Consider the following 15,250-nt stretch of genomic DNA (forward strand, 5'->3'; position numbering starts at 1 on the left):
CCCTTTGTCGACTAGAGCAGATTAATCACCGATTAGACATTAAGTCTGATATGTATGAGGTGACCATTCGTACTGATTTTACCAATATAATACTGGTTTTTTTGGGTGTGTTCTGGTTTTTTATCTAATGCATAAATGGACTATATATATATATATATATATATATATATATATATATATATATATATATATATATATATATATATATATATATATATATATATATATATATATATATATATATATATATATACAAGGCTTTTTGTGAAAATTACATATGTATCCTACACAAATATTGGCAAATAAGTCGAAAGTTTTTACCGGGAACAAATGCGCCTGCCAAACAGTTTTTTTTTTTATTTCTTTGGTGAACAATATGTGGTCCAGTGATAAAACGCAATTGAATGTTGAAACCAAATGTTTGATAACTGAGCATAATTTTAAACAATCTTGTATAGAATTTTATAAGAGAATTCAATGAAATGGATAAATTTTTTAAAATAATTTGTGACCATGATTCTTTAATGTTCGTTTTAAATAATTGAATTAAATTGTATTTACTTTATCTATGTATGTACGTAGTAACAATAGATGAAGTTCTGTGATCATGCGAAAATTCGAATTCGAGATTTTCACTGCTTCGAACTCGGAATCGATCACTGATCACGTTTTCATGGTCTAGAAAAAGTGTGTGTGAATGAGTATTTTGTATCGGTGACCGAAATTCTTATCGATACGAAATCATTTTTTTCAAATTTTTAAGTTGACCGGAAACGGTAACTCCTCTTATACATAAGTGTCCTCTTTTTTATAAGTTTTTGAATTCTGCTAATATCGCTAACCGAATCACACATAATTTTTACTTTATTTTTACATGTAATAGAAATTATAAATTTTATAACTTAATATTTTTATCTCAATCGGAAGTAGTACATACTTGTAATCTACAGGATCGAGGTATTTTATGATTTTCTTGGAATACTTTCGGCACATTGAACTGAGATTTCGTATCTATAAGTTTAAGATTAATTTTAAAAGTTTGAATAATTTTATAATTTTAATAGTTTTAAGTTTAATATCAAATTTGGTGAGCACCCGTCAACCCTAAATGGCAGTTTACTCTTGTTAAATTTTTCTTCCACTATTTTTTTCGACTCCTTAAACATGTGTACTCTTCACGAGAAAATTTAAGTATAATCCTTGTATTAATGTGATGAAAATAAAAAAAAATCATTAAATTTAATAAACTGGAAGTGGGATTAAAACCGGAAGTGGGACTCTTAGAAAAGTCAAAAATGTTGTGACCACACAATTTTTTTCACCCTATCAAACTAAAAATTTACATTTGTACTATTTACATATGTACATACCAGATTGGAGTTGATAAGGTTTTGGCTAGAACTCGTAAGCCGGAAGTAGTAATATTTTTAAAACAATATTTCATTATTTTATTTTGACCTTTTAAACTAATTCGTTCTTCTTGATATTTTATGTTTATAATATTCATAGTAATAATTAAGTAATAAAAAAAAATAAAACAAAATCCGACAACTGGAAGTAGAACTTTTGTCTTGTGTAAGTTCCCCTACATTTGCGTTCAATTTGTATCGAAAATGGTCTCGTGACCGGTATGTGTAAACATGTACATATGTATGTATGTACTTTGAATTTCAAAAAACGATCACCTTAACTACGTATCAGTTCTTTATTTGATAGCGAGACTTCGCTAAAAAGTTGATACGATGTTGTATTATACATGGCAGGTATTCGAATTCCGTGATGACGCTTGTATATAGAATAGACATCAAAACAGATTGGGTTTAAAAATATTGGTTGCCAAGAGACAAAAAGATCCCATCTACAAATATAAAGCTGTCGTTTAATTTTTATAAGAAATAAATAAAATTTTCAAAAAATATCTCAGTTTCTTAATTACTTGTGTCAGACGGACACGTCCATGATTTATATATATTTATTTATTTATTTTAAACAGACCATTGTGGCATAACAGGAATTCCTAAAGCGCCACAATGGTCAAAAAATATAACACAAAAAAGAAACAAAAACAAAATAACAATTAAACATAAACATAAATACATCCATACATACATAAAAAATAGCATTTAATAATAACAGATAAAGTAAAAATATCAAATAAAATATAGCATAAGGAATGCCTTGCACCTACAGCCAGTTTCAATAAATATGTAAGAAACAACTACAAATACAAAACATCCCTGTAGGCCCAAATGGAAGAGAGTTAATCAAAATTTCACTCATAAATCACAATCAATCATGAAAACAATGATGAGCGCAGACTACCAGATAAATGGGTTAGAGTAATTTCCGACAATTTACGCTCACTAAGGTGGAAAATATCACATTCAGTCTCGGCAGCAACGATTTCATTAAGAAGTCGGATAGCTCTTGGAATAGGAGCCATTCGAAAAAGGACTGTGCGGGCAGGAGGTACAGCCAACAAATGATGATGTCTACCACGCACATAGTGATTAGGGACATAAAGCCCCAACTGCTCCAGCAACAACGGGCATGACGTATTACCACGTAAGAGCAGGAGAACGAAACGAATTAATGAGAAGTTTCTCCGAAGTTCAAGGGAATTATACCCAAGCATGCCCAAAAGGAAAGGAGTGGGGTAGAGATATGGGTAATACCCATATTCTTTCCTATATAGGAAACGAAGAAATGCTTTTTGCACTTTCTCAATCATCAGAGAGTAATTTGCTTCATGCGGATTCCACACAATCGCATTATACTCTAGCTTACTTCTCACAAGCGAATTGAAAAGCAAGCGAGAAGACAAAGGATTGGAGAATAATCTTGCATATCTCAAAACAAATCCAAGTCGACGAAAGGAAACGTCAGCCACTTTTTTGATATGGTTGTGAAAGGTGAGCTGAGGATCAAAAGTGATACCCAAATCGACAATAGATTCCACACGCTTCAACAAGACGGATCTAATGGAATATCCGTGACAATAGAGCGAATGTGCACGTCCATAGCTCATAATTGCACATTTGTTTAAATTAAGTTCAAGGCCTAAACTAGAACTGAACTCCAAGACAGCGTTAATATCAGCTTGAAGGAGAGAGGCTTGCCTCTCATCCTTGACAGCAAAAAATAATTTAACGTCGTCAGCAAACAAGAGACATGATGCATTACATAAAACTCTAGGGAGTGGACCCCTGAGTAACACCAGATCGAGTAAAAAATGAAGGAGATTCATAAAGACCATATATGAATATATGAATATATATATATATATATATATATATATATAAAATGCAAGATTCAAACAGCAATCAAATCATATAAATTGATTAAATAATTCAAGTTCAAATGATAAAAGTTTGGAAATATAAAAAAAGTGGATTAAATTGTGTTACAATAACTTATTAGTTATTATATACACTTACTTATTCATAGATCTGACACGAGTTTCAAAAAATATTTAACACTTCTTATACAAGTTATGTATATGTACATACATTACTATTATTATAAAAATAAATTGCAAATAAATTAATCGCACAAGTAAGCCTGAACGTCGGTTTTGAACCAAATTTTGCTTCGAAAATTTGCAAATAATAAAATGTATACAAATTTATAATTTTAAAAGCATCACCCGAGTTTATTATCATTTGCCAATAGCCCTTAAATATACTATGTACTTCAACTTTGGTGTGAAAAAGCACATTCATATTTCAATTAAAATAAAGTTTGTGTTTCCATCCTTAAAGATCTGTCTTGAGATAAGCTTTTGCAAACAAAAAAAAATGGGCTGCCGTACGATGAACGATTATCGGTCATAGCAGGTATAAAAAAAATGCACCACTGAGAAATCAACAAGAAAAAACAAAAATAATCGAATTCCAATGTAATATATTTTAATCAGTCTGGTTACTTCCAGACACCCCAAATGCCGAGCAGGTAGTCTGACCGCTGTACTCTGTGAGTTGGATTATATGCCATCTCGCTTGCCCTAACATATTACGCGATACAACCATATATACAACGAAAGCATTTAAATTGCAATTACCGCTTTAGTTAGTACGTTTAGATAAAAAAAATATTGAGATAGAAAACCAATCCTTATTAACGTGGTGAAATAAAAAAATTGCCAAATAAATGAAAAATAGCACGGAAAAAAAATCCGTAAAAAAAAATATATTTTTGACTTTTAAAATTCGCTAGACAATTAATTAGAAGTATTTTAAAGCAATGAAATATAACAATTAATAGCGTAAATTGAGCGTAACAATCCTAAATTTTGAGTTAAAGACCGCAAAAGCCAAAAAACTGTAAAAATCGCGGATTTTTTTAAACGCTCATATCTCGTAAACGATCACCCACCAACAAAAATCAATATCATATTCGATTTCAGTGGGTCAAACTTAGTAAAGATTGGTTAGTCTCCGCTCTGGTAACTCAAAAACTTTTTTTTGTTGCTCAGTGTTATCGATTGAATAACTACAGAAAATTCTCGCGTTAATTTGATTTGATCTGGTTTTTCTTCTGCAAAAACATTTGATAATTAATAAAACGGAATAAATTAATAATTTACGAATTATTAAATCAAAATTATAATTTTTAAAACTTTAAAACAAATTCCCAAACGTGCCACCTCAGGCACGCGTGCCCTAGGTTCGCCATCCCCGATATATGTATATATATTATATATATATATATATATATATATATATATATATATATATATATATATATATATATATATATATAATATATATATATATATATATATATATATATATATATATATATATATATATATATATATATATATATATATATATATATATATATATATATATATATATATATATATATATATATACATATATATAATTTCGCTATTCCGTCTGTGTGTCTGAGATAACGTTCGCCGTACTATAAGGGCGAAATCACACAGTGCGGTATGTGGGATGTTTTTTATAGATAGTTTTAAACATATATAAAAAATGTGGTATACCTGGCACGTATACAACGACCGTCTACCACGAACGACCGGTACGCCCCGCCCCTTTAGACGTTTTTCGGTCAAATTGTATGGTTTTATTTATCCTTCCTTGAAAGTGATCGATAACGGTTTTAAGAAATATAGGAGAACTTGTGGACGTACCACATACCGCATACCACGCTGTGTGATTTCTCCCTGAAAGTCGTTTCGATTCGACATACATTTGTACGTAAGCTAGAAGCGTAGTGTTGGAAGCGTCCAACAAAACGACGTACGAATGCAATACGAACAATAACAACAGAAAAAATTTCTATATATACTTTTCGATGCGAATATTTCGAATAATATCTTAATATGCCATAACCCGTGCGATGATATTTCATCGGGCACAACACTAGTAAAAAATATAAAAGTTCCAGGTCTCACGGTGTGAAATTGGCTACTGGCCACATGCATGTGACTCACCAGGCATGTGGAAAATATGCGACTGGAGAAACTTTACGGAACAAATCCAAAATAGGTACTTGGAACGTTAGAGGACTCCTGAATCCTGGGAAAACACTGGTTGTTGAGAAAGAGATGTACAGTCATGGGCTAGATATACTCGGAATCTCGGAAACGCACTGGAAGAACAACGGCCATTATAAAACTTCAAATGGAAATACGATATATTTTTCTGGTAACCAAGATTCGTCACATAGCGGTGTCGCGGTGATCTTAGCATCTAAATTAACCAGTGCACTAATTGGCTACAACCCCATAAGTGACAGACTTATACACTTAAAACTCAACACGCATCCGTATAAACTCAACATCCTTCAAATATATGCTCCTACTGCAGATGCCGAAGATATTAAAATAAATGCGTTCTATGCTTCACTACTCGATACATTGTCAAATATCTCAAACAAAGAAATGACCATCATTCTTGGTGATTTTAATGCCAAAGTCGGTAATAATAGCAACATTGATAACATAGTAGGTAAATATGGATTGGGTATTCAAAATGAGAGAGGAGAGAAACTTATAAGTTTCTGCATTGAAAATAAAATGTCCATTATGAATACTTGGTTTCAACATCATCCTAGGCGATTGTACACTTGGATATCTCCTGGGGATCGTCACCGCTACCAAATCGATTATGTATTAATAAATTCTAGATGGAAATCATCGATACATAACGTCAAAACATATCCAGGTGCAGATTGCGGATCGGACCATAACTTACTTGTTGCTAAATTTCGACTGAGATTGAAAATGATTAAAGGACATCAAAATAAAGCAATTAAACTCACCAATGATGATGTAATTAATTTTGGCAATGTAATCAGAGAAAAAGATGCAGAATTCCAAATAAATCCTAATGTAGATGTAGAAGAGTCTTGAAAAATTTTTAAAGATATCATAATTCGGTATGCCAGAAAACATCAAACACCGCAAAATGAACATCGTAAGTCTTTTATCTCTGATTCAACTTGGGTTAAGATAAAAGAACGTAAAAGACTTAAACAAACTGGCATAACATCTACAGAATATCTTGAAAGGTATGCAATATTACATAAAGATATTCAAAGGAGTTGTAGGCGGGATAAAGCTAAATATATAAATGACATATGTGAGGAGATAGAAAAACACGCATTAAAGAATCAGGCAAGGGATATTTTTCACAAAGTAAAAATCGTCACTCAAAAATTTTCACCCAAAACTTGGACAATAGATGATCAATTTGGAAACACGCTTACAGATATTGATGTGATACTCAACCGATGGAAAGAATACTGTTCGGAATTGTACAGTGGTAGTTCGTCGACCTCAATTGTTTCCCTAATTGATGATGTCAGGGAGCCTGACATCTTGACATCTGAAGTTGTAAATGCCATAAAGAAACTGAAATGTAAAAAGTCTCCTGGCAGCGATGGTATACAAGCTGAACTTCTGAAAGAGCTTGGTGAAACTGCAAAAAAGGCGCTATGTAATATGTGCAACAAGATCTGGGTAAACGGAGTATGGCCGACAGATTGGGTCAATTCAATATTCATTCCCTTACACAAGAAAGGATCTACAAAAAAATGCGAGAATTACAGGACCTTAGCCTTAATATCGCACTCTAGTAAAGTATTGCTGTATATAATTAAAGATCGTTTGAGCAGTTACCTTGGATGGCAAATACCGAACGAACAAGCAGGGTTTGTAAAAGGCAAAGGGACGAGGGAACAAATACTGAATATACGTCAACTCATTGAAAAATGTCGGGAGTTTCAAACTCCAGCCGTTCTTTGTTTTATAGACTATAAAAAAGCTGTTGACTTTGTGAACTGGGACTATCTGTGGAAAGTTCTACTGGACATCGGAGTCCCCATGCATCTTGTAAAAATAATACATAACTTGTATAATGATAACAATGCAGTAGTTCGAATCAATTCGCTAAACTCGACAAATTTTCGAGTACAACGTGGAGTAAGGCAAGGGTGTATATTATCTCCAGACCTATTTAATATATATGGAGAGTATATAATGCGTAGAGCACTGGATGGTTGGAAGGGTGGAGTGTCCATTGGTGGAAAAAAACTATCCAATCTTCGGTATGCGGATGACACAACGCTCATAGCTAATAATCATGAAGAAATGGCCGAACTGATCCGTCGTGTTGAGACAGAGAGTAATGTGCTTGGCCTCCAGATAAACCGCCCCAAAACAAAAATTATGATAATTGACCGTCACCAACAGCTGCAAAACAACAACTCAGCTTTAAACGGTATAGATGTGGTTGATAATTTTGTCTATCTGGGGTCACTCATATCTAACAACGGCGGCAGCGAATTGGAAATACGGCGCCGGATTACATTAGCAAAATCGGCAATGTCACAACTAACGAAGATTTGGAAGAATAGAGCCATTACAACTGCTGTCAAAATCCGTCTCGTGAAGAGTCTCGTTTTTTCTGTCTGCCTTTATGGTGTCGAGACGTGGACCATGAAGGCGGCGGATAGACGGAGAATCGATGCCTTCGAGATGTGGTCCTGGAGACGGCTACTGCGCGTGCCTTGGACCGACAAACGCACGAATGTGTCTATTCTTGAAGAATTGAAAATCAAGGATAGATTGTCAACAATATGCCTGAAACGTATATTGCAGTTCTTCGGCCACATTGCACGAAGAGGTGAGGAGAGCCTGGAGCGGTTGGTTGTGGTTGGTAGCGTCGAAGGCAGAAGAGCCAGAGGCAGATCCCCCGCACGCTGGACTGACCAAGTATCTGCAGCGACGGGCGCTTCCACGGTAGCAAGTCTTCGCCTGGCCGAATTTAGAACTGAATGGAGGCAGCTGGTTGACCGCACATCATAGTCACGATCCTCAGTGATGAGGGAACCGACAGCAATATATATATATATATATATATATATATATATATATATATATATATATATATATATATATATATATATATATATATATATATATATATATATATATATATATATATATATATATATATATATATATATATATATATATATATATATGTATATATATATGTATATATATATATATGTATATATATATATATATATATATATATATATATATATATATATTTATTTATTTATTTATTTATTTAATAGTTTTGGACCATTGTGGCATTACAGGAAGAACCTAATGCGCCACAATGGCCTACATTTGAAAAAGATATAAAAAAATGATATAAAAACAAGTATACTGTAAATAAAGGAAAAAAGCAAAAGCAGAAAACATGGTAAAATAAAATAATAAAAAAAAGTAACAAAAGGAAAATAATACCTCATTCAGAGAGAAAAAAAAAATAACAAAAGTGTAAAAATTAAAAATAAAATCCATAAATCCCATTCTTTGTTTACACTGAGCCAAATTAAAATAGTATATAAAAATGTACAAAAGAGAAAGAAAAAATAAAATAAAATAAAACAAAATATGAATAAAAAATAAAATCACAGTGTGTGTGATTTCGCCCTTATAGTACGGCGAACGAGACACACAGACTAAATTATTATTATAAATTATTATTATTATTATATATATATATATATATATATATATATATATATATATATATATATATATATATATATATATATATCATCATCATCATCATTTACAGCCATTCGCCATCCACTGCTGGATGAAGGCCTCTCCAACACGCTTCCACTCGTCTCTGTTTTGCGCAACACTCATCCATCTCATTCCGCACATTTTCCTAATTTCGTTCACCCATCTTCCTTGCGGTCTTCTTTTTACTCTTTTGCCTTCTCTCGGGTACCATTCAAGCACTTCTTTTGTCCACCTTTCGTCCATCCTCCTAGCTACGTGACCCGCCCATTGCCATTTCAATCTCTTCACTCTATCCACTATGTCCACTACCCTTGTCATATTTCTCACCCACGTGTTCCGCTTCCTGTCTTTCCTCGTTATGCCAAGCATACAGCGTTCCATACTTCTTTGAGTGCATTGGATTTTATTTTGCATCTTGGCGTTCAGTGTCCAAGTTTCACATCCATACGTCATCACTGGCAAAACGCATTGATCAAAGATCCTTTTCTTCAGGCAGAGTGGCATTTTTGATTTAAAAACAGCATTCATCCGTCCAAATGCACTCCACCCTAATTTCATACGTCTCTTTATCTCTTCATTTTTACTACCAGACATGTCAATTATTTGACCTAAATATAAATAATTATTTACTACTTCTACTGGTTTATCATCTAAGGGGATGCTATCAGGCATGCAATAACTATTGAACATTAGTTTAGTCTTATCTACGTTAATTTTTAATCCTACTTTTCTACTTTCCCTGTCCAGCTGTGTTAGTCTGATAAGTAGGTCAGCTGAATCACGAGCTACTAAAACTATATCGTCTGCGAACCGAAGGTGACTCAAAAAGCGACCATTGATGCTTACTCCGGCTGTATCCCAATCCAATTTCCTGAAAACTCCCTCAAGCACCGCATTGAATAACTTGGGCGAGATTGTATCTCCTTGTCTTACTCCTTTTCCTATGCTAAATCTATCTGTACCTGAAAAAATTTTAACCGAAGCTGTGGCATTCTTATATATTGCAGCTAACAGTCCCACATAGGGTTCCGGCACTCCCTGTGTTTTTAGAGCGTTAAGTACTGCATTATGACTAACTGTATCGAAGGCTTTCTCATAATCGATGAAACCTAGGCACAATGGCCGTTGATATTCGTTGGCGCGCTCGATTAGTTCGCCAACTACTTGGAGGTGGTCCATTGTGCTGAAATTTGCCCTAAACCCTGCCTGCTCTATAGGTTGGTTCTCGTCGAGGATATTTTTCAGCCTTTCTGTAATAACCTTCGTGAAGAGCTTGTAGACCGCTGAAAGTAGACTAATGGGTCGGTAGTTCTTGATATCGCTTTTGTCGCCTTTTTTGTGTATTAAAATGATAGTTGCGTTATTCCATCCTTCTGGTATAGCTTGGTTCTGGATGCATTTGCTGAAAAGCCTAGCTAAGATATTAATTAGGGGGGGGCCGCCACATTTTAGTAAGTCAATGGGAATATTATCTTCCCCTGGGGTTTTACCGTTCTTTGCAGTTTTTAGCGCGGCCTCTACTTCGCTAGGCAATACTGCAGGAACCCTTTGGCCGTGTGTCGATTCCAGAGCGGGGAATTGGCCGTTGTCGTTCTCGTATGGTTTTGCATAGAACGTGTAAACTCTGTCTATGATTTCTTCTCTATTCCTAATTATTACTCCGCTCTCTGATCTGATTGCGATCATTTGGTTTTTGCCTAAGAAAAGATCCTGTTTGCACTTTTTCAGGCTACGGTTATTCTTAATGGTATTTTCTATTAGCTTGCTGTTAAAATCCCTGACATCCCTGACTATTCTCTTTTTAATTTCCTTATTTACTAGATTGTATTCTTGCTTATTATTATCCCTATCTAAATTCCTTTTATGCTTAATTAGGTTTTTTGTTTCCGCTGAAATTTTGCTTAATTTAATCTGTTTCCTGAATCCACCTAATTTCTTACCTGTTGAGGTTAGAACCGAACTAATTACAGTGTTCAATTCCTCGATGTCTGCTTCTGGGTTTAATTTCCCGTATCGATTTCCAAGTTCGAGTTCGAACTCCTTTTTCCTAGACCTTAGTTGAGCGAAATCTGGAGAGTTACTGCATCCTTTTATTAATTTCCTTCGTTCGCAATTTATATTAATGGCCATCTTGGCACGGACTAATCTGTGATCGCTACCTATATCTACTTTACTTAAAACACTAACGTCTTTAACGGAGTGCAGGGCATTTGTTAGGATGAAATCGATCTCGTTTCTGTCTCCTTTAGGACTCTCCCAAGTCCACTTATTGGTGTTTTTCATATATATATATATATATATATATATATATATATATATATATATATATATATATATATATATATATATATATATATATATATATATATATATATATATATATATATATATATATATATATATATATATATATATATATATATATATATATATATATATATATATATATATATATATATATATATATATATATATATATATATATATATATATATATATATATATATATATATATATATATATATATATATATATATATATATATATATATATATATATATATATATATATATATATATATATATATATATATATATATATATATATATATATATATATATATATATATATATATATATATATATATATATATATATATATATATATATATATATATATATATATATATATATATATATATATATATATATATATATATATATATATATATATATATATATATATATATATATATATATATATATATATATATATATATATATATATATATATATATATATATATATATATATATATATATATATATATATATATATATATATATATATATATATATATATATATATATATATATATATATATATATATATATATATATATATAATATATACATATATCGGGGATGGCGAACCTAGGGCACGCGTGCCTGAGGTGGCACGTTTGGGAATTTGTTTTAGAAATTATAATTTTAAGTTTTAAAAATTATAATTTTGATTTAATAATTCGTAAATTATTAATTTATTCCGTTTTATTAATTATCAAATGTTTTTGCAGAAGAAAAACCAGATCAAATCAAATTAACGCGAGAATTTTCGTTATTCAATCGATAACACTGAGCAACAAAAAATCACGTTTTTGAGTTACCAGAGCGGAGACTAACCAATCTTTACTAAGTTTGACCCACTGAAATCGAATATGATATTGATTTTTGTTGGTGGGTGATCGTTTACGAGATATGAGCGTTTAAAAAAATCCGCGATTTTTACAGTTTTTTGGCTTTTGCGGTCTTTAACTCAAAATTTAGGATTGTTACGCTCAATTTACGCTATTAATTGTTATATTTCATTGCTTTAAAATACTTCTAATTAATTGTCTAGCGAATTTTAAAAGTCAAAAATATATTTTTTTTTACGGATTTTTTTTCCGTGCTATTTTTCATTTATTTGGCAATTTTTTTATTTCACCACGTTAATAAGGATTGGTTTTCTATCTCAATATTTTTTTTATCTAAACGTACTAACTAAAGCGGTAATTGCAATTTAAATGCTTTCGTTGTATATATGGTTGTATCGCGTAATATGTTAGGGCAAGCGAGATGGCATATAATCCAACTCACAGAGTACAGCGGTCAGACTACCTGCTCGGCATTTGGGGTGTCTGGAAGTAACCAGACTGATTAAAATATATTACATTGGAATTCGATTATTTTTGTTTTTTCTTGTTGATTTCTCAGTGGTGCATTTTTTTTATACCTGCTATGACCGATAATCGTTCATCGTACGGCAGCCCATTTTTTTTTGTTTGCAAAAGCTTATCTCAAGACAGATCTTTAAGGATGGAAACACAAACTTTATTTTAATTGAAATATGAATGTGCTTTTTCACACCAAAGTTGAAGTACATAGTATATTTAAGGGCTATTGGCAAATGATAATAAACTCGGGTGATGCTTTTAAAATTATAAATTTGTATACATTTTATTATTTGCAAATTTTCGAAGCAAAATTTGGTTCAAAACCGACGTTCAGGCTTACTTGTGCGATTAATTTATTTGCAATTTATTTTTATAATAATAGTAATGTATGTACATATACATACATAACTTGTATAAGAAGTGTTAAATATTTTTTGAAACTCGTGTCAGATCTATGAATAAGTAAGTGTATATAATAACTAATAAGTTATTGTAACACAATTTAATCCACTTTTTTTATATTTCCAAACTTTTATCATTTGAACTTGAATTATTTAATCAATTTATATGATTTGATTGCTGTTTGAATCTTGCATTTTATCATAAAATTTCAAAATGATATTATCATGACGAGATTTGCAGTGAACAGCGAACGAGTATGTAAGTGCTTCGTTGCAAGGTTTGTTTACCTAAAATTTCTTAGAATAATTGTCTCTGAACTAATACAGTAATAAAGTAAAGTAAAATAACACAGCATATCTACACTTGGGTAAGGGCAGCGATGGTAAACCTTTCGGAATTTACGGATCACTTCATTTATAATTTTAAATGCCGTGGACTACTTACATATATATGAATAAATACATACATTTGAAAAATAATGATCATTTAATCTAAATTAAATAATCTTAATTTAACAAAGGAGTATAAAATTCGAATTTAATCTTATTTTTCAAGGTAATACCGGTACCGAGTTATTTTATTTTTTGGGTAGGTTATTTAGTATATATAATTTTTAAGATGACAATTATGTAATGTTGAAAATTGAATCAAAACTGATAACTTGAGTTCTACATAGTACCCAGGGAAGAGACTTTTTATGTAACTATGTGCGTAAGGTTTGTTGGGAACATCGAAAACAAATCAAAGTTTCTATGAGTACGATATCGACATCGTTGAATTTTTTTTGAATCGTCAAACCGGGAACGGGAATGGCATGCGTTATTGTGGCATTATAACTTTATAACGTATGCCGGGTAGGGATCCCAAATATTTGTCGACTTCAACTATTCGAATTTTGAATAGTAAATCAAGAGCTATTCGAATATTCGAATATATTTGAAAATTAAAATAAAGGTAATTACATTTCTACAAATCATAAATTATATTATATTTATATATAATATATTACAATTAATACATAATTTTAAGAAAATTGAAAAAACATATAAAACTAAAATGCACACATAAAAATTTATAAACTCCTTCACCTGTTATTAAATATGCACTATTCTTGTTTAATTCTTTGATTGTGGTTTCAACGGGAGTATGAACATCAATTAAAATTTTCAAAATATCAATTTCATTCTTAGAAACAGTATTGAATTATTAATTAAGTATTAATTATTATTTTAGTGCTATGTTTACACTTTCGTAAACTTGAATAAATCGTCTTATCATAGTTACCATTGAATTCCACCTCGTTTTTACATCCAATAATAATTTCAATTTTTTATTTTCTTTTTTCATTATGATTTTTTCTAAAAATGTATATTTCGCCGGTGATTTCTTAAATATTCGGTATATTTTTCTGATGCTTTCTAAAATTTCGTAGAGATTATTATCGATCGAAAAGTGATTTTTTTCAAACATTTCTGTATTTAATAAATAAAAATCCATTTCTTCTTCCTCATTATCTTCATTTTCATCACAATTATCTCCATTACATATTTCATTTTCTTCATAATCGTCTTTCCATATTGATTTTGTGTATTTATTTTATAAAAAAATATACACACGAATCATATTCGAACAGTTGATGAAATAACGAATGGCTAAAAATCAGACGAATAATTCGAATACTCGAATATTCGATTGGGATCCCTAATGCCGGGTTCAGCTAATTCTTCATTCATTAAAAGCACATTCATATTTCAATTAAAATAAAGTTTGTGTTTGCATCCTTAAAGATCTGTCTTGAGATAAGCTTTTGCAAACAAAAAAAAATGGGCCGCCGTACGATAAACAATTATCGGTCATAGCAGGTATAAAAAAAATGCACCACTGAGAAATCAACAAGAAAAAACAAAAATAATCGAATTCCAATGTAATATATTTTAATCAGTCTGGTTACTTCCAGACACCCCAAATGCCGAGCCACTGGACAGGATACGATGATATTTGGCTGATATTAATTTCACCGCTAATTGTTGTTTAAAATACAAAATTGAAAAT

This window comes from Arctopsyche grandis, chromosome 1, assembly GCF_051622035.1.
Source record: "Arctopsyche grandis isolate Sample6627 chromosome 1, ASM5162203v2, whole genome shotgun sequence".
NCBI classification, from domain to species: domain Eukaryota; kingdom Metazoa; phylum Arthropoda; class Insecta; order Trichoptera; family Hydropsychidae; genus Arctopsyche; species Arctopsyche grandis.